The sequence below is a fragment of the Bombus huntii genome, chromosome 1 (genome assembly GCF_024542735.1).
Source record: "Bombus huntii isolate Logan2020A chromosome 1, iyBomHunt1.1, whole genome shotgun sequence".
Taxonomy (NCBI): Eukaryota; Metazoa; Arthropoda; class Insecta; order Hymenoptera; family Apidae; genus Bombus; species Bombus huntii.
In genome coordinates, this window is record NC_066238.1 from 12483900 (window position 1) to 12510217 (window position 26318).

General features: G+C 42.1%; 1 protein-coding gene across 9 annotated transcripts in view; it reads right to left on the minus strand.

Moving 5' to 3' along the window:
- Positions 1-26318, minus strand: part of LOC126863494 (E3 ubiquitin-protein ligase MYCBP2) — a 261502-nt gene that overhangs the window by 205820 nt on the left and 29364 nt on the right. The gene's annotated exons all lie outside the window — the stretch shown is intronic.

Genomic DNA, 26318 nt, shown 5'->3' on the forward strand with positions numbered 1-26318 from the left:
CGTTTTTCCTTTGAAAAGGGTACTTCGACAGGGATCTTCAAGTTTTCGACCACACCTCGATAACAAATCGATTGGAGATTTAGGGCAGAATGCCGGAGCCGAAGTTCTCGCGGAAGTTGGACATTTATAATTAATAGCCCGGCTGCGGCGCACCTTCGTTTCCCGTCGCTAATTAACCAGAGAAGATGATTATATCCGTAGCCCTGGTTTAGTGCATCCGAAAACGGCTACCACGACTATCGATCAGGCTTATTACACCCTAAAATCTTTTACCCAGTTTCTCGAATACTTCTTTGCAAAGGGTGAGGTACGAATTGGGATACTATCGTTGGGAACATTGTGTCTCGACAATCGATCGCATGAGTTCAATGAGTGAGTAAGTAAGGAAGCAATTGTAAAATAACTCTTTTCGCTGCTCACTATTACTAAGCTGTACATTTGACGCAGATGTTGCTGAATTCTTTGCAAATAATTTTCTCTCCCTTCCATTTGGAATTTAAATTGATCCATTTATTGTTCCAACTGTTTAATCGAGAGAATTAATTTGGTAAAATCTTTCAGAGTACCTATATGTGTCAACGATAGAAATACATTATACGCAGATATCGTATCTCAGTCAGAATCAAACAGTGTACTCTTAACCTTCACACTGTAATTAAAAACACGTTGTAATTAATTTCTGCAACTACCATTAAAAACCGTCGATCTTGAAAGAAAAAAGGAATTTCTAGCTCTTCAATTTTCCTAGAATTTATTTACGTAACTAACATATATATCTTTATCAATTCTCAGAGCGAAAAAAAATAAATTAAATGCCACTTGGGTTAAAGTAATATTCCCCAGTGAACGCATTAGCAGTCGACCATATATGGCACGTGGCAGTATAAAAAGTTAAAACGCAACATACACCGACGCAACGATATCAAGTTAATCGCTACTCACGTATACCTGGCTCCTCCAAAAATAGCAGAAACTCTGACTCACCTGGAACAAACAGAGAAGCAAATGGTTATCACAAAACGCCGCTGTTAATTCACCTTAATTACGGTCTATCGTGACAATATAATATCCTGCTCCTTCTCGAGAGAAAGCCTTTTGTACACAGATGAAACTCTCGATTTCAGCTGTCGCTTGCTTGAGCGAGTGCTTAAACTTCCGGAAATACAGCGGACGTATCCGTTAATACACTGATAGTGTATGCGAAGCGCCTTGGAGTCGTGCCTTGTCCCATAATTGGGAACGTCGACGTCGTCTCTCGCTACAAGATAATTCGGAAAGTTCTGTCGACGAGCGAGAGGAAGAACGCTGCCGTGATGTTAGGACCAGGTTAAGTGCGACGGGGATAACAGGCGCGGGGGTCAGGTGAACGAGGCGGGGTAAAAGTCGCGAGGGTGGGACCTAGGGTACGGGGATGAAATTTGCATCTACACGACGCAACCTGTATAATGGAATTAAAACGAGGTGGTGCTGCAATTAGCTTTCTAACTAATACTACAGGCGTGTCATACGTGGCGCGCACGAGTACTGCCACGCGTGTCTGTCGCGGGCGGAGAAGGAAAAAAGTAGAGACAGACTTTACGAGACATAGTTTACATGTTCGGATTTTCTCAACTACGCGAGCGACGCGTACGAGCTTGGAAATCTGTAGCGTTTCGACGGTACCGTGTCGTGTGCCTCGATGCATCCAGAGTTTATCTTCGTTTAGGTAGAGACGAGCCAAACGAGGGATAAAATGGCTTGTCTGTGACGCAGCTCTCTTTCCTTGTTTCTTTTTGCTCGTTCTTTCCGCTGGTCCGTGAATATTGTAAAATTAGAAAAGTCTGCCACTTTGTGTATTCTATGAGAATTTAGACACTATGGGGGATTATTAAAAATAATTAACAGACAGCTATCAGAAAGAATTCTATTATACTAAGGGAACAGATGCGAGCAAGTTCTGATAAATTTGCATATTATTCGTAGGATACAGTGACAAAGAGGAACATTAAGACAATCGTTAAAACAAGATATAAGGACACCACAAGTGCGAAGAACAATCGTAGCGGTACAGAAAATAACCCACTAATAGTCTCTTAAAATACATCTCTTCTGAAATTTTTATCAAATTTAAATCTGTAAAGATATTTGCATATAATCCCGGAAGAAGCTCGAATCTAAAAAGAGTAACCATCGCGTTAACGTAGCGTAACGCTTCTAACAATAATTTTCTCGTTAACGTTAATATCGGTACGTCCGTTCCTTGTACGGGCGACGATAAGTGAAACGCAAATTGAACGCGACTGGTAATAGCGTTCCCGGAGTATTACTTTTAATTCGAGCAGCGCGTCGCCATGCGACTGAATCTCGTCGCGTTTCGCCTCGTTAATATAGCTCGGTATCGCGGCAAAAGAAACGCAAACGGTTTTAAAGACTTTGAAGCACGCGCGCGCCTTCGCTCGCGCTCAGGATCGACGATAGAGAATTTTATTAGCTCGCTGTAATGAACAAAGTTTACGAACGAGTTTACAAAAGAGTAACCGCGTGAAGAGCAAGTTTTTCGCATTGACTCTGAAGCTAAGCGCGCAACCGGATGCGCGAGAAATACTTTCCTGACTAAATAAACCGATATGTACGCAACAGTAAGAGCAACGTAATGGTAGCCGCCCCCTGCGTCTACGTCGTGGAATTAACCTCGCGTCGGATAATGAACTAGTTAGGTTCGCAAACGACAAGGGGAACGGATGAATCGGCGTGGGCGGCGACGCGGTTTCAAGAAGGTTACGAAACGGAAGTAACGTTAAAGGGGAAGGAACGACCGCGTAGAAACTCATGGACAAGTTGCGCTTCTCTACTCTGGAAACTTGCCGATCCAGACAAGTTGGCCGATAATTTATGGAAACGCGTCTCTAAATCCTCCGACTGAAATTCGATTCGTTTCGAATTCATTTCGACCAGCAAGTCTTCTCCGTGAAGTTCTATGCTCCACTTTGAGAATAGAAATTCGTTGATAGAATTCTACCCTACGATAAATTGTACGATTAACCTCTTAGGATTTTCGTTTATTACAACGTTTAACAGATTCGCCCCACATTTTTGTAGGTTACTTTATTTTATTAGGTTCTGATCTAATAATTAGGACCTAATTTAATTATTTAGGTATGAACAAAAATGTGAGATGCGAACTAAATTGTGGAAAATAATGATTTTTGATTGGAAGAATAAAGATACATTTAGCTCCAAAAGTAAATGTAAAGACAAATTTTGATAATACAAGATCGATCCTTTTTCAATCTTTCTTCTGCAATCTTCAAACGTAAAGCATTGTAAAATCGTACAAGAATTAGAAAGAACGCGTTCACTCGATTCGTAGATATTTTTCAATAAGTAACTAACTCAATGATCAATCCTTTCATCTTCCCTTGCTTTTAGCGATATTTAGTCACGTAAAGGATGTTCTCGTCGGCTACTCCATATCGTAGCATACGCTTTGCAACGCGGCCAGATTACCGGTTGTCCGATGATTTTGCACCGTTTGTGTTTCCTGGCCTCTGCAAACAATCGGCTGGTACGTCGATGACTACAGACGGTTGAAAGGATTCACCGAAGGGTGAGAGGGGAAGAGATATACCACAAGAGGGAAAGACAGGAACAAGGATAGCGAGGGGCAAAGACAAAGGATGCAGGCGCGAGAGGCTGTTTCCGTATAATTACAATACACATCTCGTCCAGGCCATTGTATGTTCTCGGAGACTGCGACAAGCTAACTAGCTAGTGGTCACCGTAACTAGCAATCCTGTATCTTCGTGTTCTGCCCCTAAGTCAGAAAGCTCGTGAACCGGTAATGATACGTTAATATCCCTGAGGCGATCTATCAACATGCCAGACGCGATCGTGAGTACACGATGATTAGGCGTAAGATGTACCGTGACGATCGGAAACGCTACGAAAAGCGATAATAACGACTTTATACGATGTAAGAAGATAAAGGAAAGATTAATCCAAGTTTGACATATGAAATACGAAATGGCTACTACAGAGTAAGTCTAGAGAAAATTTTTATCTTGATGATATATATACCACGTTCTGAACCTGCATCTTAGATCGACAAAGATATGACTTATTAAACGAGAGAAGAAGTTCATCGACTCAGGAGGTACGCTACAGTCTTGAATATTTTAAAATCAACCATCCATTGGATACTTAACTTGTTAACTTGTCGTCTCTTAAGCACGAACATGTCAAAAGTTAATAAAGTCGAGTCAATTTCAGTTAGGCCAGTCCTAGCCCTCATCAATGTAGCTGTGCCGTATAATTCATTTTTAACAAAGAGAGAACGACACGTAAGAAAGACAAAGGATAGATAAAAAAGATAAATGAAAAAATTAGTATGTCTGAAATACTGTTCGATCTTACTACAATTAGTTCATTTAATTTAGATTAAACAGGCGTTGGTTAAACAGGAAGCGATGGTTGTTTAACGTGAACTAAATACAATAACGTACTATAATTAAGGCAACTAAATAGTTAATTTGCAACTCTTGTCACCACGGTTCCAACGCTCTCTCTCACGCGGACCACGCTCTCTCGACAACGCAATTCGCACTCTCTGACTTCTCAACTAACACTGACTGTTAACTCGTCTTTCTCCCGTAGCATCCCTTTGTCTTTTGTCTTAGCCCCACCACGCACGTGTTCCGCAACCGCTCGTGGCCAGGGTCACGCAGGTCTTTTCCGCGTAACTATTCGATCGAAGGACCGACGATACATTGTTGGGCCTGTCGGCACTTAGGCTTTCTCGCGACATTGTTTATGGTTCGATCCGGTATCTCTTAGACCTTTCGTCCACGATACCACAAAGTCGACAATCTCAACAAGTTGTCGCTTCCTTTACTAAAATAGGTTAAAGAAAATAGTAACGAGGCGAAACTGGAAACTTTTAAATAGCAGAACGATAAATAACACGAACTCGCCGAACAACCTATGTTGCAACCAATTGATCCTGTACGACTATGAGTTAATTAATAATGGAACAATTGTTTGTGCATGAGAACAGAGAGAAACGATTGTTACGGGTTTCATCGCTAGTCTTTCGGAAGAAATCATGCAACAGTGGATGAGATTAATTCGATCCGATATTAGAGACGAGAAGGAGGATTATAGAGGTGGAAACAAGAAAATCGAGAGTTAGTAGCCTAGGGAGAACGTCACGGAACCGGACCAGGGAAAATGCCAGCAGCCGGCAACGGCTCTCTGTCAGTAGTGTAGCATCGAGGATATTACCTAGTGGTAGCGTGAACGGGGCAGCAGGTGATCTATTATCAAGGCTCGCGTGTAATCAAGCGAGCTTCAGACGAGCGGACGAAAACACAGACACGCGCCAACGTGGATAGGAGATGATCAGCGATTAATCTCGTACGTAAGGAACTTCGAGGGTGGTTCTCCTGTAATTTCCAGCCAGGAGAACATTTCCGTCCGCATTTAGAACGAAAACGACCGACTTGTGTTGCGTTTAGAAATTCTTTCGCCGCGATTTATTGCCCTGCCAACCACCATGTATCCGCGATCTTGCGCGAAACACCACCATTATCCTCCTTTCAAAGTATGTTCATACCTTGATATGAAAGAAAAAACAGAATTCTTAACGTCCGGAGATTAGATTAAAATGATTCAAGATATAAATTTTCGCTCGAAAGTCTTAGGCTGCGTTAGCGTTTGGCTTAAAATTGAAGAAAAAGTTAAATAATGACGGTAAAAGGTACGAATGGGCATTTACCTCGATATTTTATACGGCAAAATATGTAACATGTAAAATGATGTGTGCAATTTAATGTTTATGATCTACATAGAATACCGAAGTTTCATTAGAAACTACAGGTAATGTACATATGTATGTTTCGTTATATTCGCGTAATTTCCAGTACTCTACACACTCTACATATAATTATTTATATTAGAACAATAAGAATCAAATTCAAGACACGCAGTTGTTTACTCTTCGAGGATTAAACAACAACTGTAAATTTTATTTTTCTTACGACCAGAAACACCATCAAAAAGAGAACCTGTATATTCCTTTGATTCTATCCAACGACCGTAAGATTCCTTAATTCGTTCTTGCTTTCACGACCGTTAAACGATCCGATTCTCGGTTCGTGACAGAGAAAGACAGACTTTGTCAGCGTCGTGTTAATACCCAAAAGACAAGACAGATCGCGGTATGTTTGACGTCGCTAAGCTTTCCTGGAGCCGCCAAAGTATCAAGAAGTTTCGTTTATGCAAAAGGCTGAAAGAGACAGAACCGTGCGCGTTCTTTCGTCGTACTCTACGACGAGTTGCTTGAATAATAGAGACAAAACCTGAGACGATGAAAGAGATGGTAAAGGGAGAAAGTGAAGTGCAGAGAATGGAGACTGCGACGCGATATGAAAAGGAACAGAGAATATAGCGGGTTACAGCGACTTCTCATGGGACGTTAACTTGTCGTATACCGGCACTTTGTGTACCGACTGTTTTCCAACGATGCGTGCCGGCTCGTATATACACGCGGACGAGCCGTCAGGATGAAGGAGAATGCGATTCCGTGCATTCGGGGGCATCGAGGCGCGAGCCTCGTTCCCCATGCACTTTGCATCCGCGGTGCATAATTTGTGCCCCGTTCGCTCAGCCTGTTTTCCATGCGACTCGATCGATGCCCATCATCGGAGCTCACGGTTCGTCCACCACGTTCCCTTTTCAAACACACAGACCGGCCTGATACGCGTTCCACGTACCAATTACACTGGCTACGCAGTAGACTCTATGCGACCGCGATGCGGAAACTATAGCGGTGTGTTTGTTTCGCCGAGGGAAGATTCGACGCCGATATGAAAATGTTTGATCGAACCGTGCAGCTCGCCGAATCGCGGGGCCTCAACGAATTTTTATAACCGGGGAAACGGCCTGTCAGTAGCTTTCCAGGGGGAACATGCCAAAGGGAGGAGGTTATGGCAGGGAGCTTATTGGAGTGCTTTTACCGAGGCTGCTAGATCTTCCATTAGTGGCCGTAATAAAACGTTCCGGTACATATTACGTATGCTTTTACATCGATAAACGGGATGCTGTTTGTTAGTGTTGTTTGGAATTTGAATTTCGGATTCAACGAAATATCAAATTTGTAGCATACGAAATGTTCGCTTTCTAACGATTCGTGTTCCATTGAATTTTAGAAAGACGTGTAAGATTAGAAAATTAATTGGCAGTAGAACTAACAAACCAGTCAAAATGACTAGTTTCAAATTATTTCTTCTCGCAGTTAGTAAATACGATGTAAGAATTTTTGACGAAATTCATAGTGAATGAGATATAGATATTATCTCACTATTTTTTATTTTCTCTCTATAATGTATTTAAATATAGGTTAGAGGTTAATGAACCGGCGTTAAAATCATACCAGACAGAGAAAATCTTGTTCTCAAAAAGAGAGTAAATAAAATGTTTCCTAACGCTTTGAATTTCCGTTCCATATATATATATATATAGCTTTGATATAAAAAAAAAAGAGGGAAAAGCGAGATGAAACATCGTTACCGAGAACTTCCACTTCTCATTTGATCGAGTTATCACACGTTTCGTTGAGAAAGTAATATTTTTCCAGGACGATCGACCCGGCTGGCCAGGATCCAGCCGATGCAGCAGAATCGGAAGAAAACGAGGAAAAACATCTCTGTTGTCGACTGAGACGACTTTGATTGGCAGAATAGCGGTTATTGGCATCGGCCGTGCAACACGGAACGAGTTCGCGGTTTGGGATTCGCCAGCACTAGCCGGATCGATGAAACCGCTCAAAATATGATCGAGTGGACTCCCGGCTGCTCTTTTTAATTCGGCCGCATTCACCGGGGAAAATGGTACGTTAGTGCGTCGACTTTCTGCCGGACAGAACGTGATTCCGTGGCCGAGCAATTCGCGATCGCAAAAATTGCCTGGCATGACGAGTGGCCATAGCGAGGTTGATAGTGGAATGAAATTAAAAACAAAAAAAAAACGAGCGAGGAAAAAGAATGAAATAAAGAGAAAGAGCGAAAAGAGGGACCAATTTCATTCATAATACACTCAAAATCATTTGGATTCAGTCGCGAATCGTTTTCGCCTGGCACATATCCTTTGATTTTCCGCGCTACTTTCCGCTTAAAATGCATCGTATCAAAGCCTGAGAGTTAGATTTCAATATTTTACTATAGGAGAATGCACAGAGAGCGTCGCGAGTGTCGTGTAAAAATCAAAGACGTCTCGTGATAGAACGCGCTTGACTGTTTCCATAACGTGATCCTATATTCTCTGCATTGGTTCGCGAAAGTATTTCAACACCTACGTGGAAAATTTTTAACTCTGTATCGTACGTTTTGTACGAAACATTTTGTAATTTCATTAACGCTCTAACGAGACTGTTTACATTGGTCAACTTCGAAATAAGTCCGAAAATGTACATAAAAGTTACAAAATATTTATCGCGAACATATTTTACTGTTAAATAAATGGTCTCGCTGAATAATTTTAATGGATAATTGGCTTTTTAAATATTTTTCTGATTTCTGAAGAAAAGTGTCTTTCAGACCCGTCTTTTACAACGATGCATCTTTATACAAACATGAAACCTAATCTGTCGAACATTCTGATCTTTATTTTCATAGAACAAAATAGATCATACGTAATTCGATAAAATATTATAAAACGGAAAATGTTGTGCATCCATTATTTCCTTATAAAACGAAAGAAATTTTTCGGACGACCTAATACATATCTTGTAATTTCTACGTGTATGAATGTACATATTTTCTACATAATGAAAACTATCTACGAGTGCTCGAATACTTTCACGAGCCTGTATATGTACACGAGTACACATCGAGAAACCAGAGCTTGAGTACTTATATACGTATCGACATGGAAACATACGAAGACGCGCGCCACGATCCTACAGAGATGGTAACATATCTCAGCGTAATAAAAGATGGCGAATATCTCTGAGGCCGGTCCGATGCTATCGATAAAGCCTGTCTTTCTAGCATGCGAATAATGGACGTACGAGCGACGCATTGTTGTCGACTGGTAATATTTATCGTCACGAGCATGGAGATCGTGCATCTCCAGATGGAAATGGTTACAAGGATTTTCCGTACACCGCCATATTTTCAGTAATAAAGAGACCGACTGAGAAGTGGACGCGTCAGCGTTCAGCCTCGCTGGCATTAAAAAGAAAAGAAAACACGAGATAAAAAACAAGAAAGAGAAAAATACTAGCGGTGCTTTTGCAGTTGCAAATGAAGCCGAGTTCGTTTGACGAGAGGCGTATTTAATATTTCCATACGCAAATGTCGAAGGAAGAGTTATAAAGAGAATACCGAGGCAAAAGAATTTTACCGCTAATATCTGTGAAATTTGTGTACGTTCTTTCTTTTTTTTATATATATATATATATATCAGAACGATGGAACGTGCAGCTTTTTCACTCATAAATCGTACCCATTTAATTTGCCATCGTTTGTCGGTCAAGTAACATAAAATAAGCTACGACAAGTTACGATACTGCAATAAGTTGGAACACTTTTCATGCACAAGTTGCAGAAAAGGACATTAATCTCCAATGCTGAATGTCTTGTCAATCTTCGATTCATTCTCGTGCAACGTGGTCGAAGTATCACGAACGGCCATAAAATACGCAAACGCGATGTTACGCAAACTTTACGTGAGCCCCGCTCGAATTATTACCTCTAAACCCTCAATCGTGGTTAGAAGGAGGAACGGAAACCGCTTTAACTCCCTTCACGATCGCGAAATGATAGTCCCTGTCAAAATTATTGCTATCCATCGTACGATATATCCAGCCGACCGGATACCACACTTCGATAAAGTATAGTGCGCGAAAGTGGCCGACCTTAATTGTAAAACGGAAGTCGCGTTATCGATCGGTGCCGCGGGCATAGCCGACGATTTGCGAACCTTCAAACGTTTTGCGTATTTTATCACCGACCATTGCATTTCCGAAACGATTTCGACTGTAAAAGAACAGAACATTTTCAAACCATAGTGGTAAAATTCCAGTCATGAAATTAGGGCTCTCTGTTATTCCAAGAAACATTGATATTATTTAAGGAAAGTATTACGGGTAGAATGGTAGATCGTAGGTTCTTGGATAACTATTGGAAGATTATAACTATATAAAGTTTTCATTATTTCGTTTTATCAGAAAAATCGTGGTAGCTACAGATTTCTAAGTTTGTCCAAGTCGGAGAGTAACATCAACTGTAATTTCTAGAACAGCGTTTTTAGAAGGACGAGGATAAAATGTTGCGCTATTAGTAACTCAATCATACCTACGGCGGCAGTCGTAAAATCCAATAGAGCTCGTTCGTGTAACGAAAACAGAAGTCGTACCGAAAGTACAGAGTAAGCACGAACCGCGTGTCGCGAGAAGCGAAATGAACGCTTCCTCGTGCCTCGATGTTTGATCCTCTGTATGTAATATCTGCGACGCCCAGACGATGAAATATTTAAATTTCAAAATTTTCAAATTTTCTCTTCGAAAGTACATGATTAAATTTCCAAGTTGCCAGATTATTAATCTTCTGATTTGTACATTTATGCGTTAAATTAATGCTCGCCAAATGACAATTATGCAAAAAACGAAAGGATAAAAAATACTCTCATAATCGCGCGAATTACGACAACACCTCCGCCACCTAAAAAAAAGGTAACATTAACGCGATGATAATGGTATGTCACATTACCGCACGCCACGCGCGATGGTTCCGCCGTTACGTGAATAAATTCCATTTACCGGGATGCACGGTGGCCGCGTATAATTCTTCATTTCGTGTGTCTTACCAAGAAACAAACGACACCCGTCTCGCTTCTCGATAAACCAACAACGGCCATAAAATAATTACGCATTTGCCACGCGGCAAAAACGAGAGGGAAGAAGGAACAAGCATAGGGAGGCGTCCGAAAGGAGTAAAAAACGCGTCGTAAAGTCTTGCCAACGTTGAAATACGATCACAGGCTGCACGGAATAATCGGACCGTGTCTCGATTTATTAGCCTGGGCACGATCGATACTCGTTGCCCGTGCATGATTAAGTTTTTATCGAAATCCAAAGTCCCGCGTCACTCATAAATTCGGCAAAGCGCGAGAACTGAAATTCGCGTGCACACATTGTGTCTGTATATAGGTACATATGTACGACAGAAGCTGAACAAGAGAGGGATGAAACGCGTCCATCCTTTTCAATGAGGAAAAAAAAAGGGGCAGGGGTGTTAGAGCAACAACGGGGGCGAAGGTAGGCGCGTTTCGCGAGATTCATCGACAAGTTCAAAGCCGATTAAAACGCTGTCTCGTAACACGCGAACGGGCGCCGATATTTAATTATCGAGAGTCGCGGGCGCGTTCTGTTTGTCCGGAACGCTCGCATTATTTAACGTATTTACGGACAAATCCCTGAATACCTATGTTTCCCGATGAAAGAACGGGCCGGTATAATCCGTTGCAGGAAAAACGTGAAACAATGTTTCCTCCTCGCCAAAAATACGACAGGACACGCGCGTCGATAACAAAATACGACTGAAAAACGAAATATGTTCTCGCGGATCGAAACGGGCGAAAGGAGGGGAAAAGTAAATCGAAAAACAAAGGAAAGGATACGCAAAAACTTCTACCTGCCTCCATCTATTTCCACGCGCGTGTCGTAAAAACGCTCTTTCCCGAGCAACGGATGATCAACTCGCGAAATGCATTTTCGCGAGGTCTTGCCACGGGCACGAAATAACGTTTCGACGAAGGGCAACGAAGCACGATGAAATGAAAAAAAAGAAAAAAAGGGAAGAGAAAAGCACAAAAAAATATACGAGTCGTCGCGATGGAGGCAGTTGTCGCTCGGCCGATATTCATTAGAGAACTTTCATATTCTTTCAGCTCGGGCGATACCGATGTCGTTATTATAGCAACGCCGACCCTTATTATAATTTCTCCCCGACGTGCTTTCGACTCGGATTGATGGGAAACGAACCGCGCGCGTTCCAAGGATAAAAAAGAAAAGAGCACAGGAGAACGGAGGGAAGGGGGTGAATGTAGAAAAAAATCTCGGGACTGAACGATGCTGAGGGGGTGGCGGAAGGATGACGGGAACGGAAGAGACCATTAACGCCGATCCAAAAGATGCCTGAGCGACGTGATATTGGAAATCCTCCTTTTTACGCGAGTTCTCGTCCCTCGAGAGTGCCGAGCCACTCGATTTTTACACTGCCAACCCCTCTACATCGCCCTGTGCCACCCACGCGATTCTCTGAACGTCTATCCTGCACGATTTCGTAGTAACTATTGTCGAACGCGAGTTTCCGGCAGATATATTTCGCGGTGCTCGAATCCGGTTTACGTGCGACCCTTTACTCTCCCGCGCACATGTAAATGATCCAAAAAGATCTTCGAGAAAAAGTTCATCGTACGGAGAATGTGTTATATCGTATCGTGTGACGCCACGTGTTTCACAGTTTCGAATCTTAGACAGTAAGAGAGGAAAATACTGCGGTATACTGAAACGCGTCTTAACCTTTTGTACCTATGCTGGAAGAATAGTATTAATTATCGAAAGGGCGAGGGAAACCAGGTCGAGCATTGTACCGCTTGAAGGAACGTTCTCTCTACTTTCCATTTCTCGAGAACTACGATTCGATAAAAGGAAACACGTGTAAATGGCAGTAACCAGAGCGAAATAAAAACTAAGTTGCAAATAGGAACCTTTGAACTTTTTGGATTCTTCGTACGCATTGCAAATCGTTTTGGTCGCGGAAAGCGCGGTTTCATTTAAGTTGACATAGTCAACGAGTTTCAATTAAAACTAACTTTAAGTTCATTGCTAGTCAAATTTCCGGTACCTGTGCTATGCTTTAGTAAATAAATTTTCATAAATTTGAAAAACTTCATAATTTTTCATTTACGTTGACATCGCATGCATACAATAAAATCTCGTGTCGACGGAATTATTCGAACCTTCTCGATCGGATCTCTTTCTATATGTTCAAAGCCTTCGTATTCCACCCTCAGAACGCTTCCGCTGCACTCTTCCCTTCGATAAATCCATTTTATCCACTTTTCTGCCCTTTTCTCAATGCGAGCTTCGAAATTCGACGAACGTTCGACGCTCCACACAGCCCTCGAATCGCGACTTCGCGCCGCGAGTTGCAACTTCATCGTCGGTTCGACGTTCCGCCAGTTTGTCGGATAGTTTTCGAGCACACGAGAGGTGGAGGGAGAAGGGATAGCGATGGTGAGAGGGAAATGTTGCTGGTGTGAGCGCAGATATCGAGCTTCAAAGAGTCGTATCCATCCTTTCAACGCTCGACACTGCCGGTGTGTTCGGTTTTTTAAAAGCTCTGGCCCGGCACTCGCTCGTCGCCATCCCATCGGACCGACTTTCTCCGACATAGACGTCTCTCTCATTCTCACTCGTTTCGCCGAATCTTTTTTCCTTTCGTTCTCTTCCATTTCCTTTATTTTTTACTCCCACCTTGGCAGGACTGGCATAAATCGAGCGAAATGCACGCTCACGCGCGGCCTATCGATCGCTTCCGGGCCCCAAAAACACGTGGAAACATCAAACGATAGGTCGGTCCACGGGACAAAGATTCGACTTCGAAACGAAGACACAGAGTACCGGCACGAACTTGGTTAGACTGCAAGATGCATAAACATCATCGGTAACAGGGGAAAATGGGGGAATCTCGAGGGAAAGCTCGTGAGAACGATGAAGAGAATAAATTGGCCGATAAACAGAAGAAGACACGAGTGTTCGTAGAGAGGAAGGCGAAAAGAGAGAAAAGGGAAAGAAAGAAGGGGTAGAGATGCTAGCAAGCCGTAAGTTTCGACGTTATCCTGTTCTCTGCCGCACTGACTACTCGTCGATCTTCCATCTTCGTTCGTTTTCTAACCCCGCAGCATGCGCGCGCGCCCAGAGCGAAGGAGCGCGTTTGCAAATTACGCGCAGTCTGAGGCGACTTAGGGACTTTCAGAGTTTTAATTACTCCGTGCGAGAGCCGCCTTCTCTTTCTCCCTTTGCGCGCTCCACTCCTTCATCCCCTCGACCCCATCTCCTCCTGCTTGGGGTAGCTCTTGCATCCACTTTCGTGGCTCTTCCTCTACGCCACGTGCCGGTATTCCCGACGTACTATTTCAATTCCGCGAAAGAGTTCCGCTCTTTAACGTAAAAGGGAAGCTCGATTCCCGGCTTCTTTCCATCCGATGAGGCCGCAACACCCTGTACGTGCCGCGCCGCTTTCCAAACCAGCGCAGTTAGCAGGACCCAGATTTCGTTTCGACGATCGCGGCCAAATTCGTGAAAAGATGCCGCGAATTTCGAAAGAAAGATTTCCGTCTGTGTACGATACTTTCTCACAGAACGTGAGCTTTCGATAGAGAGTTAAGTAAATACGATCGATGTGAAGCGTTGAACGAGGTTCGACTAAACGATGGAAGCCGAGCGAACAAGGTCGCGATTCGCATTCCTCCGATGTACAACAGGCTCCGGGCTTTTTTTTTGAGTTTTCAACTTTTTCTTCTTATTTTTTTCCTCCTCTTTGTTCCGTATTTCAGACGGAATGAGTTCTTTCTTTTGTTTACTAGGCGAGCAGGCGCGTTTTATCCGTTTCACTCGCCATTCTCTGAACGCGTGTGACTTAACATGCGCGCGGCTCGTTAAACAACTAATACGCGGCACACATATCTTACAGGTCACGTTCTACCTTCGTGTAGCCCGCGTAACTTCCCCTTGTAACGTGGCCCATTAGAAAATACAAGAAAATATATGAAAATCGTTGAACCACTTACAAGCACGCCAGTTTCCTATCGCAAACGTGCCACGCGTTTTTCGCAACACGCCATACGCCTCGCGCGGAATCACCGTAGCGATAAACCCGGAAAAAAAGAATAACAAGAAAATAGAAAGAAAAAAGCTGTCGTGACGCGAGTTACAAAATCTAGATAGCAATATTGTAACGCGCAATGAACACAGTTATGAATGCCATATTTCTGTATCGATGAAAACATTCGTCCATATGCAAATTGTAGAACGAATTGCCCTACGACTTTATTTTTCCCGCTTTCTGCTTTTTATTCTTTGTTAATTTCGAACGAGTGGCTATTTTTAACACTCGACTAATAGGCAGAAGCTAGCTGGATTGATCTGTACACTTTCGAAAGCGTTACATTGGATTCGCGATAACCGAGAACATTTAACTGAAAATTCGTTTATTTCAAGTTATCGTCAAACATCAAACTTGAAGATAATAAATTCATAAAGAACACGCTAGTAACTTTTGTTTAAATATAAATTGTAATTATGACTAGAGATTGCGGTGTAATTAACAAATTGAAGAGCGCTAGGGAAACGTAGAAAAGAGAAAGATTTACAAAAACGGTCAAACATCGCTGCGATATTTTCGTTCGAATTGTTAATGCACGGTGCGTTAGCGGATGTTGGATAATTACAGGTAGTTGGGGAAAAAAATCGTTGAAAGTACAGTACCGAGCAATGCAACGTTCTAGCTATCGTTCAAGGTAATTTCCACGATCCTGGGTTTCTTGTCGAGTACGTAAGCCACGATCGAAACGATCGGTCGACAGTGATGAATGTCGCGTTACCGGTGGTCCGCTGTCGTAAAAACTCAATACCGCTAGGTGGGAAAACTTGGAGTTGGGAATTTCACGCGAGTGATCGAACACGGTCAAAACCAAAACAAGATGCACTGCAGCTGTATCGGTCATTGTCAGAACGAGTTTGGGCATAATCGTACAAATTGAATTTAGATTTGTCCTCGTAGAATTTGAATGGTCTTATAAATAATTTATAGATATGTATAGTGTCTTTTAAGAAAGTATAGGGAAAATTGTAGCAAAATTTCTATCTAATTTTGTTCCAGTGAAAATATATACTTGAAATGAAATTTTAATATATAGACGGCAAATGTTTCTGAAGATATTTTTCCGAAGAGATGTAACTTAAATATTTAGTATTTGTTTACGTACGTTTGTATATCTTCTGTCATAAATGCAAAAACATCCGCAGTTTGCTAATAACGAGGATATAGATTAAAAAAGAGAAAATTATTGAGTACATCAAGGACACGGAAAATAGTAGCAAATAAACGAACGAAATGCCTGGTATTACGAAACTAAATTTATTAAACGCGAATACTGCGACAAACAGTTAAACAGATTGATAAGGGCTATACCTAAAATTACCAAATCCATAACGAAAACAGAGGAACCGAAGTTGCTCGATAAAGAGCATTCGTAAACTATAACAACACGCTAACAGAATCCTAGAGTCGCACATAAGTCTCCAAGTCATACAACCTCGCTAGTTTCGGAACATAGTTTAAAGCAGTAATACTCGTGAAACTAGAACCAGACCACTTTGACCTCATAAGACCTTGTACCGAGTGATCACAGAGACGTAGGAGCCTGTGTACTTCGGGTTTATGAGACCTCGTATCGAGAAACCTAAAAGTGGCGTCGGACAGAAGACACGAAACTTCGTGCTAGTATCAGTATTCCGAGGTCTTGAGACTCAAATCGGACAAGAATCACGAGGCATTGCTGAGGCTAACCACAAAGTCATGAAATCTAACAAGTTAAATTATCCACAGTTCGTGGAATCTTGTGCTAGGATCCTAGCAAGTTGTGAGAATCTTATTGGACAAATTAAGAGTCGTAAAATTTCGTAACAGAATCCGGAATTTATTGAATGTAAAGTAGAATGCTTTGGAGTTAAGTCTGTCAAATTGAATTATGAATAGAATCTTGAATTAAGACGTCTTAAAGTCAACGAATTTTTATTCACGACAAATTGAGGTTCACGAAGATCTTTTAGACGCCACCAAGGATCTTGAGCTTCTTAGGAGACGTACATTTTTCTGTAGAGAAGCAGGTAAATTCTGCATGTTCCGTATCATTTCTTTCCTAGCCACTGAATTTTGTGCGGGGTTGTTTCTCCGTGCGGCAGAGTTTGACGCGAATTTCGCGTAAACGATACACCACTGCAATGTGTGACGGATAATGCTGTTTTCTACGCAAGCACATTGGAATGAAGTTTTTGATAATAAAATTATAATTTTTCTTAAAAATATGATGCATATACTTGAACTCTAATAATTTACTTTAATAATTAATAATACAATTGAGTGTGATGTATTTTAAAGCATGGTACGACACATAGACCCACGTCACAATAATTTTCAGCGCGATAGCGTTTTTCAAATTGTTCTTCGTTTTCTACTTTAAAGCAACATTTTGATTCTAAGATTCTAAAGAATTACAAGGATACGGATCGTCATATTAAAAAGAGCATTTAATAATGGTATATTTATTTTAACGAAAAGCAACAATTGATATCTGACACTGGCGTATCAAAAACAAAGACTATATATTCTGCCTGTATATTGTTAACATTGTTGTAAAACGATGCAAGGACAAGGAAAGTATGAAGCAAGACAAATGGAAAAGATCGTTTAGTTCAAAAGATGAGCGAATGAGTCAGTAGAATGAGCCACTATAGTGGCGCATCGTACTTGAGAAGTCAATCCTATACCGATGTAAGTAACGTTCGTAACATCTATCTAAATTATGCTTTTCGTGGTCCGAATTATCCGATCTACCAATAAACGCTTGCTTTCAGACTCTAATAACGACGAGAACCATCTGGAATAATTAACGAGTACGTGTGTATCCAATTGATTTAGAGATCTCCCAGCAGGCACAGCGCACAAACGTATCGTCAAAGGCCGGAACACACGCACTGGTACCGCAAATAAATATTGAAACACAAATTCACGACTGCGCGTCACGCACAACTTCTCCAAAGCGCTTCGAAATGGAAAAATTGCCTCGATGGAGTAAAAATTCAATTCGCACTTCACGACGCTATCGTTTATCCGTGTAGACGATAAGTATCTGAAATGAACTTGCACGTTCATACGGCACCGCGAGGATTTCTGATCGTACCGAGAGTACCGGAAATGAAGGGAAAGAAATAGACCACCCGGAAAAGGTTAAAGAGGCGATCTCTTTACGTTTCATTTATAGCATAAGTACGCATCATGGCAGTCGCTGAATCTACTATTATTAAACGGCTATCATAGATAGCAGGATGGAAAGAACGGCGAGATAATTCGAAGATATTTCACGAATTATCGGCAGTGGTTGGTTTACGATGACTTTTATTCGTGCAATTTACAACGCGGCCGCCGCGATCCCGCGATCGGGAAGCTGGCGCGTCTGAAATATGACGAAAAATATTAGGTTTTACGAGCGCCCAACCTATGGCTCGACGACAACGAGAGGAAGCCAGGAGAAATCGCAGAGAGGCAAAGTAGGAAGAGGCAAATTTATCGTTAGTATTTTTCTTGCGCGAAAGTGCCCGGTATCTTCGAGTTCCTCTCGGACGTGCCAATATTTTTCCCTTTCTCGAACCACACACCGGAAAACGCGTCTTGCCATCCTCTCGCTCCTCTCTTCCGGATCACGAGATTTTCCGATGGTTCGCAACGAAAAAATAATCCGTGGGGGATTTTAATTCAAGCTGTCGCGAACGATCGCGGCCGGGACGCCGGGTTTGAGTGACAGACACAGCCAGCGGAATTCGTTTTCGACCGTGTGAAACGTTCCCGGAAACGAAATTCGTTTCGCGTTCCGGGCCCGCGCTCGGCCAAAAGTAATTAGTATGCAGATATCTGCGTTTGATGAGTCGAATCCCTCGTCGCGCACCTTTTATCCGCTAGCAGCGAACGTTTCGAGGACGCTTTAAAGTGGAATCGTGGCGACAAAGAGCGCGAACGGCTGAGCTGTCAACGTGTAGAACTGACAAAAACTGTATCAGCAACAAAGTCTATGATGGAAACAAGGTGTTCACTGAAAATACCAGCAGAGAGATAGAGAAAGGAGAAATAGACAGACGCAACGTTGCACCTCCCGAGGGGATCGCGCGCGCCAGTGAAACTCGGCAAACAATTATAACTTCCGGTGAGAAACACCATAATATAGTCGAGCTGCTGGCGCACGTCGTTTCGAAACGTTACATTTATGGCCCCGTTGGTATTGCCGAGCCCTGAATTTCTGGTTTCGGAATTTCGGGTTTCACCGTTGCGGTCGCACGCCGACGATCCCTTTCGTCCCTCGTTTCACCCTCATTCTCCGCGTTTTGCACGCCAAACCCCTCTCTCTATCCCTCTCCGAGTCTCTATCTTGCTAACTTCGCCTAATTTATCTTTGTCTGGTTGCAGCTACTACATCCAACTCTTCCACCCATTTATTTATTTACCTCGAGGCGGCCGCAAGCTAACGCCCGATTCTATCGTTAAACGTCGCGTCGTCCTCTCTCATGCTGACGATTAAATAACGGGTTACCGATGTTGGCGTACGATTTTCAACTAAACATTTATTACGAGAATTTGCTACAATGACCAATTTAAATTGGTAATAGTTTCTTTTAAAAGCGGTAAGATAGGATAGAGGTGGAAGATTAGATCGACTTGAAACGAATTTGTAACAGAGATGAAGCGATACTGACACAAAGATCTAACTGCACTTTGGAAGACATATATATATATATATATGTTAGGGTACTTGTTAGTTTGTTCATGACCTTAGCCCTTAGTTGCTCAAGTCAACTGACTGTTCAAGGCCACTCTCTGAACTACAAACGTCGCTAACTTGCTCTCTCGGTGAAACTACCCAGATTCTGGATAATGCTGCATAAAATACGCCTTTGTTTCTTGCGTTTTCTCTAGGGCAACTGTCGTTACACGATTTTTTCAACAACTGCCTAAATACGTATAACATATAGAAGATACAATACAGTTATCGTTAATCATCTAATTTAATTTACCGTGATTATTTGATATTTTAAGACACAACGTCGAACGTCTTTCTAGGAAACCACTCCAATCGTATAAGGTTTTTTTTTTTATTTGATATTTCACATTCACAATTTGTCCAATTTGGACATTTGGTAGAATTTCTTAGCTGTCTGATTATCATGTGGGTGGTTACCTCCAGTGGGGTACCATCTTCGTGTTTGTTAGGTTATATCCTTTATGAGATCTGCTGGGTGTTTCCTTTTTAGTAATCGTATAAGTAAGCGTGATAAGCAATTTCAATGCCAATGCTACGGAAATATATCTTACATAAAACGAACGATATTTAGAAATACGATCACGTTCGAATTAACATTTGAATTAACATACTGACAGTATCGTTATTTTAACAATATTCTAATCTCTATAGCTACTTTAAAGGGATTCTCCAGCGTCGATTATTCCGTGCACATTATTGAAATTTCGATGAAAACACGAAAATGATTATACGCGATCGGGGAGTTTTTAACGATGCTTTCTGGGTCACGATCGACGTATTCAGTGTTTGCCGTGTCGCGTCACGTTCTCGGCGATTTTTAATGATTTGCGGCTTGAAAGCGACGCGCACGTCCCGGCGAGAATTTTTACCGCCTCCCTCTTTTTGGTCGCGCGGAAAAAACAGAGGGAAAGGTAGCTGAAAATATGATGCCTTCTAGTAAACGGGAGTCGCTTGTCGTGGGTTTCAAAAGATATACTCGCCGCGCGCGCTTTCGTCCCTCGTAAAAGGGAATGGCCTGAGTAGACGAATCCTTCCTCTATTAAACGCCGTTCGTGAACAGAACACCCGACCCACTGCCCGAGGACGTATTTCACGGCTTGTTTCCTCGTCGCCTGAGAAAAATTTCCCGCGAAATAGGAAAACTTTGCGGCGTAACCGGCCGTCGTAACCGATGCACCGTGGCCATTATTGTTGACAGATGGCCGAGCCTTTGAAAAAAAAAAAACTCAAAGATGATAGAGAACACGATGCACGCTTTGTAAAGCTTTAATGCACCAATTTTTCTTCGGTTTACTTATGAGGATGATCAAATCCTTTTAGTAATAGAATGATAATATCGGAGGACCACACGGAAAAGATATGACAGATTCATTTTTGTTCATTTCGATGCTACTTGACAGCGAAAAGATAGTTTTTCAATGTACTTATTTATACGGATGGGAAAAAAGCTCGTTAGGTTCGATGATGCAAGTCTTTTAAAAACACCTGATAGCTCTATCAAATTTTCTAATAAATCAATACCGGAATCTAAGAACAATCGATACTTTTGCATTGTTGTATATATTTTTATTATGTAAATCAAATAGGAAGCAAAGAATTGGAAATATAAAATTGATCGGCAGTTTACTGAACGATGAAATTGTTCACCTGCAAAACACGAGAAACGTGACTTGTTTTTTTCCTGCGATCTTCGTTGGAACAGTCGTCATAGGAGTAAGAACTGCAATTTGCTAATTGCGTCATACATGCATATGTATCCTTTTACAGAGCTCCAAAGTTTCGTAGTTTTTTGAATTTCCAGGTTTGGAAACTTTCCCTTGCGAGTGTACGAAAGAAAAACATAATCGAAAAGAAAATAAGAAACGAATCTGTCGCGTCGAAAAGTGATAAGAATTCACCTCCGAACAATAGACTGAACAAACGGAAACGGAAATAACGATTCCTGATCTCGTCGTGGACAACGATCCGGATCGGTAGCCCCTAGAGGACATACGACGATATCTTGGCGAAGGTCTGGGGTTATTGGACTCGTTGAGCTTGCGTCGATGGATAGAATGGCGTCGACCAGTGGTGGGAAGCAGCCGAGACGCCGCCGGTCGCCTGGCGCCCTTTCAGATCAACGCGGACCACCGCGACGATCACTCGCTGCACAAACTCCAATTCTCGTCCCGGTCGAATCACCGGAAGCTCCGTCAGCGTTCAAATTTCAGGAAATCTGATTTATATCTCATTTTTCCTTTTTCTTTACCTTCCTCCTCTTTTGTCGATCGCAGCTATGATCGGGGGTTTTAAAATGTATCGAGACATTCTGCTGTTTCATTGAATCCAAAAATCAATGGTAGTATTGTCGAAGCGAAAGATTCATTTCGTGATTTTCTATATAGATTTCTTTATATCTCTCTGTAAACTTTATTGCGCTCTGTTTACTATATTGTGTCTCTCAGGCGTGATTTTATGCGCAGATCTCTTTATATCTCTGTTTGTATTTCCTGCAGAGAGAAGATATCTCTGCAATCGTGATACAACCACAAGGAGAGGATGATTCATCGTGAAAAAATAAGTTTGAGTCGAATTATCATACATTTTTTGTAGTGTACTATTTATTTTTTATTTATTAAACGACAAATCAGTGTGCTATTTTCATCTATGACGGCGTTCCAATTAAACGCGGAATGATAGAAACTGACGATACGATTCAACAGTAAATAAGATAATATCGATGATAGGAACCTGATCATCGCATTGCCCACATTTACAAATACCAACATGGTCTACATAATCTAAATCATATCCAATACGTATCCATCAAATCGAAACCTGCAGTTAGAACGCGCGTACCTAATAAATTTTCAAACTCGTTCTTCTAAAAAACAGCTTATCCTACATTTTCGATTTATACTGCCATGAAAAATCACTTGCTTCCCTGTTACTCCGCAATTGGAAAAACATCGTGTATCAGCTCTACGACGAGGAAGAAAGGATAAACAACCCGAAATAGGTCAAACACAGTTTAATTCTCGATGTACCATCAAAGTTGCATTACGATCGATAGATATCCCGTTCTGCGGGACAACACACAAGCTGCGCTCCACGAATGTCCGCGGCACTGATTCGCGTTCCTTCGCGCGGAACTCGCGGTATTCGTTGAAAGTCTGCCAAACGTGGATAACAGAACGCTGCTTTTTTCCATTCCCTGATCCGCGTGCCCCGTCCGAGAAGTAACACTTGTTGATCGGGCCCGCGGTCTATGATTTAACGAGCGAACGTGACGCGGAATTAATCACCCGGCTGAGCTAGCGCCGTGGAAAACACGAGTGCTCGGCGAGCTCGTTTTCAAAGATGCGGGAGAAGCGCGCTCCGACCGTGTCACGGACAGAACGAGGACGTCGTGGTTCGATCGCTCGCTGGAGGAACAGTTACATAACGTGTGTATACCTGTATGCGGCGAAAACTAGGCGAATTACACGTCCGATCAATGACGCTCTGCGGAATATTTACAATCGCAAAGCTGGCCAAGATTTTGACAAACTTCGCTCGTACGATTTTTGATCGCAAAAAGAATTAAGTATCTGAGGAATAACATTGTTTATACAGGGATTTTTCTTTACAATTGGAGAATATGAGTCGTCACATGAGAATCTCACGTGGGAATTAACTAAAATATCGGCCAAATAAATGGAATTCGCCTAAACTAAATTTCGCTACTTATGTAATTAAGGTTGAAGTTCCAATATATCTAACTTTTGCATACATTTCAACGGCGAAATATCGAAAGAAAGATTACCGGACGATTTTATAGCATACTTACTAGAAAATAAAACATTGTTGAAACAAATATAGAATTTTCTACGCAGTTTTCCACGTTAGCCTTTAAATGTTGTTACGTCTGAATGTAATTTACGTACAAAAATAACACATCACCAAACTTTCCAATGCAAATACTTGACGATCGGCTAAAATCGTGCGATACGTGACGTTCCATGGAAATCGAGCGACCGATCAATTCATTGGCTGCGGTACTTTTATCCGGCCAACATCTAATTAATCACCGTAATTAACAATTTCGTGTCGACGGTAGCCGAACCAGCTGGGATTCAGCCCGAGGGAATGATGGAAATAATTACCGATGAAATCAGTCCAATTTCTCACGGCCGTGGCCACGACCGATTGGCGAACAGAAAATCGGAAATACCCGTGGACGCGATTAATTTTCGGCTAACGGGCAACACAACCCTTTCGATATTTTATCCGAGGAAACGGGGATCGGAGATGTATCAGGCAGGAAACTGACGTCACGGACGAACGAGCGGAATGACGTCTTGACGAATCGATCATCGAATGGCGCCGCTTATCAGCGGAAGTCGGCCGTCGCCGAGGTCTCCGCGAGCTTCAAGGTGAAAAATCGAGTCGCGATCATTCGCGTGAGATTTCGACCACGATCTCGCGATCGTGCGACATAATGTTATGCACGACACGCTCTGCAGACTAAAGAGGGAATGTGATATAGAAAAGGGGGGAACGCGATAGAAAGTAGAAAGAAACGAGGCAAGTGCGACGCGAAGATTTGCAGTAATGAGAAAAAGAACGGTCGAATATCAAGTAGAAATAAATATTTACATATATGCATGTGTATAGAAACTTGGAAAAAAGATTACGAGTCAACGTGTAATCTTGCATTGCTTAACATGACTAACCTCATAAAGGATACTACAAGAATATATGTAACTTTTACTGAACTTACAAATATTCTGGTTTCAAGAAATTCAACAAACAATCGTATAAAGTAACAGAGGTATTAATTAGTTTTAAACAAAGAGCTAATAAATTGGTTGCTGAAAATGTTAGAAGCAGGATATTCTAAGCTACTAGGACGCCATAAATCATCGAGCAAATAATATAAATAGCACAAACTTAAGAGACGAGCATTTCTTCAACAAAAATTACAATTGCATCTGGCAGATTCCGTGGGAGTTGGGAAAGGGCCGCGTATCATCCCTGACGTCCGGACAGAATGATAAAAGCCGTAACTTTATAGCTGTTAGAGGGCGAAGGAAGAACGGTCGTAAGACACGATATCGCATCCTTTTCCTTCAAAGCGAGGTACAGCTTATTTTGCCGGCGCGGCGGATCAAACAGACGGGGAGACGATGCTCGCGGCGGATTTCATACCGCGGGAAATACCGTGGAAATTGTTCACGCAGTCGGCGAGATTTTTCAACGAAGTGACGCACGACGTGTACGCGCCGAATTCACCGTAAAATTCTCCGAAAGTTAGAGAGACGGGACTGAGCCCCATTTGAATTAGGATTGAGAAGATCGTTTCGCGACGTCAGTTTGTCCCAAAACGCAGTTTAATTAGAATCGAATTCTCGGATGATTCTCCCCGCGGTAAAAACAGCTCTCCCTCCCTCTATGTTTTAGGGGAGATTAATCATTGTTCTCAAACTCCTCTATGAAAATAAAGACGCGTACATTTCGCTATATGGAACGATAAATCACGTCGAAGAGAGAAACAACGGCGTGCAAGCCAGGGAAAAAATCATCGATCGAATTGAAAAGGTTCAAAAACAGACGGAAAGGCCGCGATAAACGATCGTCTTGGCTGACCGGTATATCGCGATTTTACACGGTGGGGAAACTTTTTTATCTTGGCAAGCCTCCGTAATTAATCAACGGCTAATTAACGAGAGAAAATCCGAAGGAAAATACGAGGGAACCAAACGTACACGCTCTCTTTTCCCCGTATCTAATCTGTCGTGGTTGGAACGAATGGGTGCTAATTTTGAAAAAAAGACCTATACCAATGGTTTCTCTGTCTTTCTGCTCGGTCTTCTTCTAGGTCCAGTTTCACGAGTTTTTCGTATCTCGTTACGGAATACAAGGCCGACTAAATACGAAGGATTTGACGATTTCGCAGCGGTAAACATAACGATCATCATTGTGGAAAAGCGAGTTATTCGAATGCTCGTTGGTTCTCTTGCTAAAGAAAATGTTTGAAAAACAGTGTTGCTTTCAAAATAGAAGAGGGTGTAATATTTTTAGAGCGACAGATTTAAATATCCTTCGATTCTATTCGCATTAAGAGGACCGTGAACGATTCTAGACAGCATGTCAATTCGATTAGTTCGGGTTTCTAAATCCGACGTTTATATTTAGATCCTCTCGATGATGATTTTAATTTAACCGCTTCCACTCTTCGTCGTTAAAGAAAGCATCGTGACTTTTTCATTCAGCGAAAGTCAGTTTATCTGCTAACATTTAAGCAATTTGTCTATAGAATGATAGCAACGCTCCATGCGAAGCAGTAATCGCTCTAAAAAAAAAAGGACAGCATATTGATGAAATAATCGCTGAAAATAGCACTGGTGACTGGTGGCTACGAATGTTCGGCAATGTTATCAGTCGCGCCTTATCATTCGCGATAAGAAATTCGCCTGTGCGACACGGAGAAGGGATCGAACGGGGAAGAGAAAGAAAGGGAGAGCAGAGCGAATAAACAGCGAAGATTCGATCGATACACCAATAAGATAACGCGTCAACTACGCGAAACGAACCTTTGAATAAAACACCGATCCGTTTCCTCGCCGTTCCTATTCGCACGGGAATTCAACTATTAAACGCTTCAATTCATAAATTCGTTCGACTCGAACAGCGTGGATTTTGCAGCAAACGAATCGTATCGG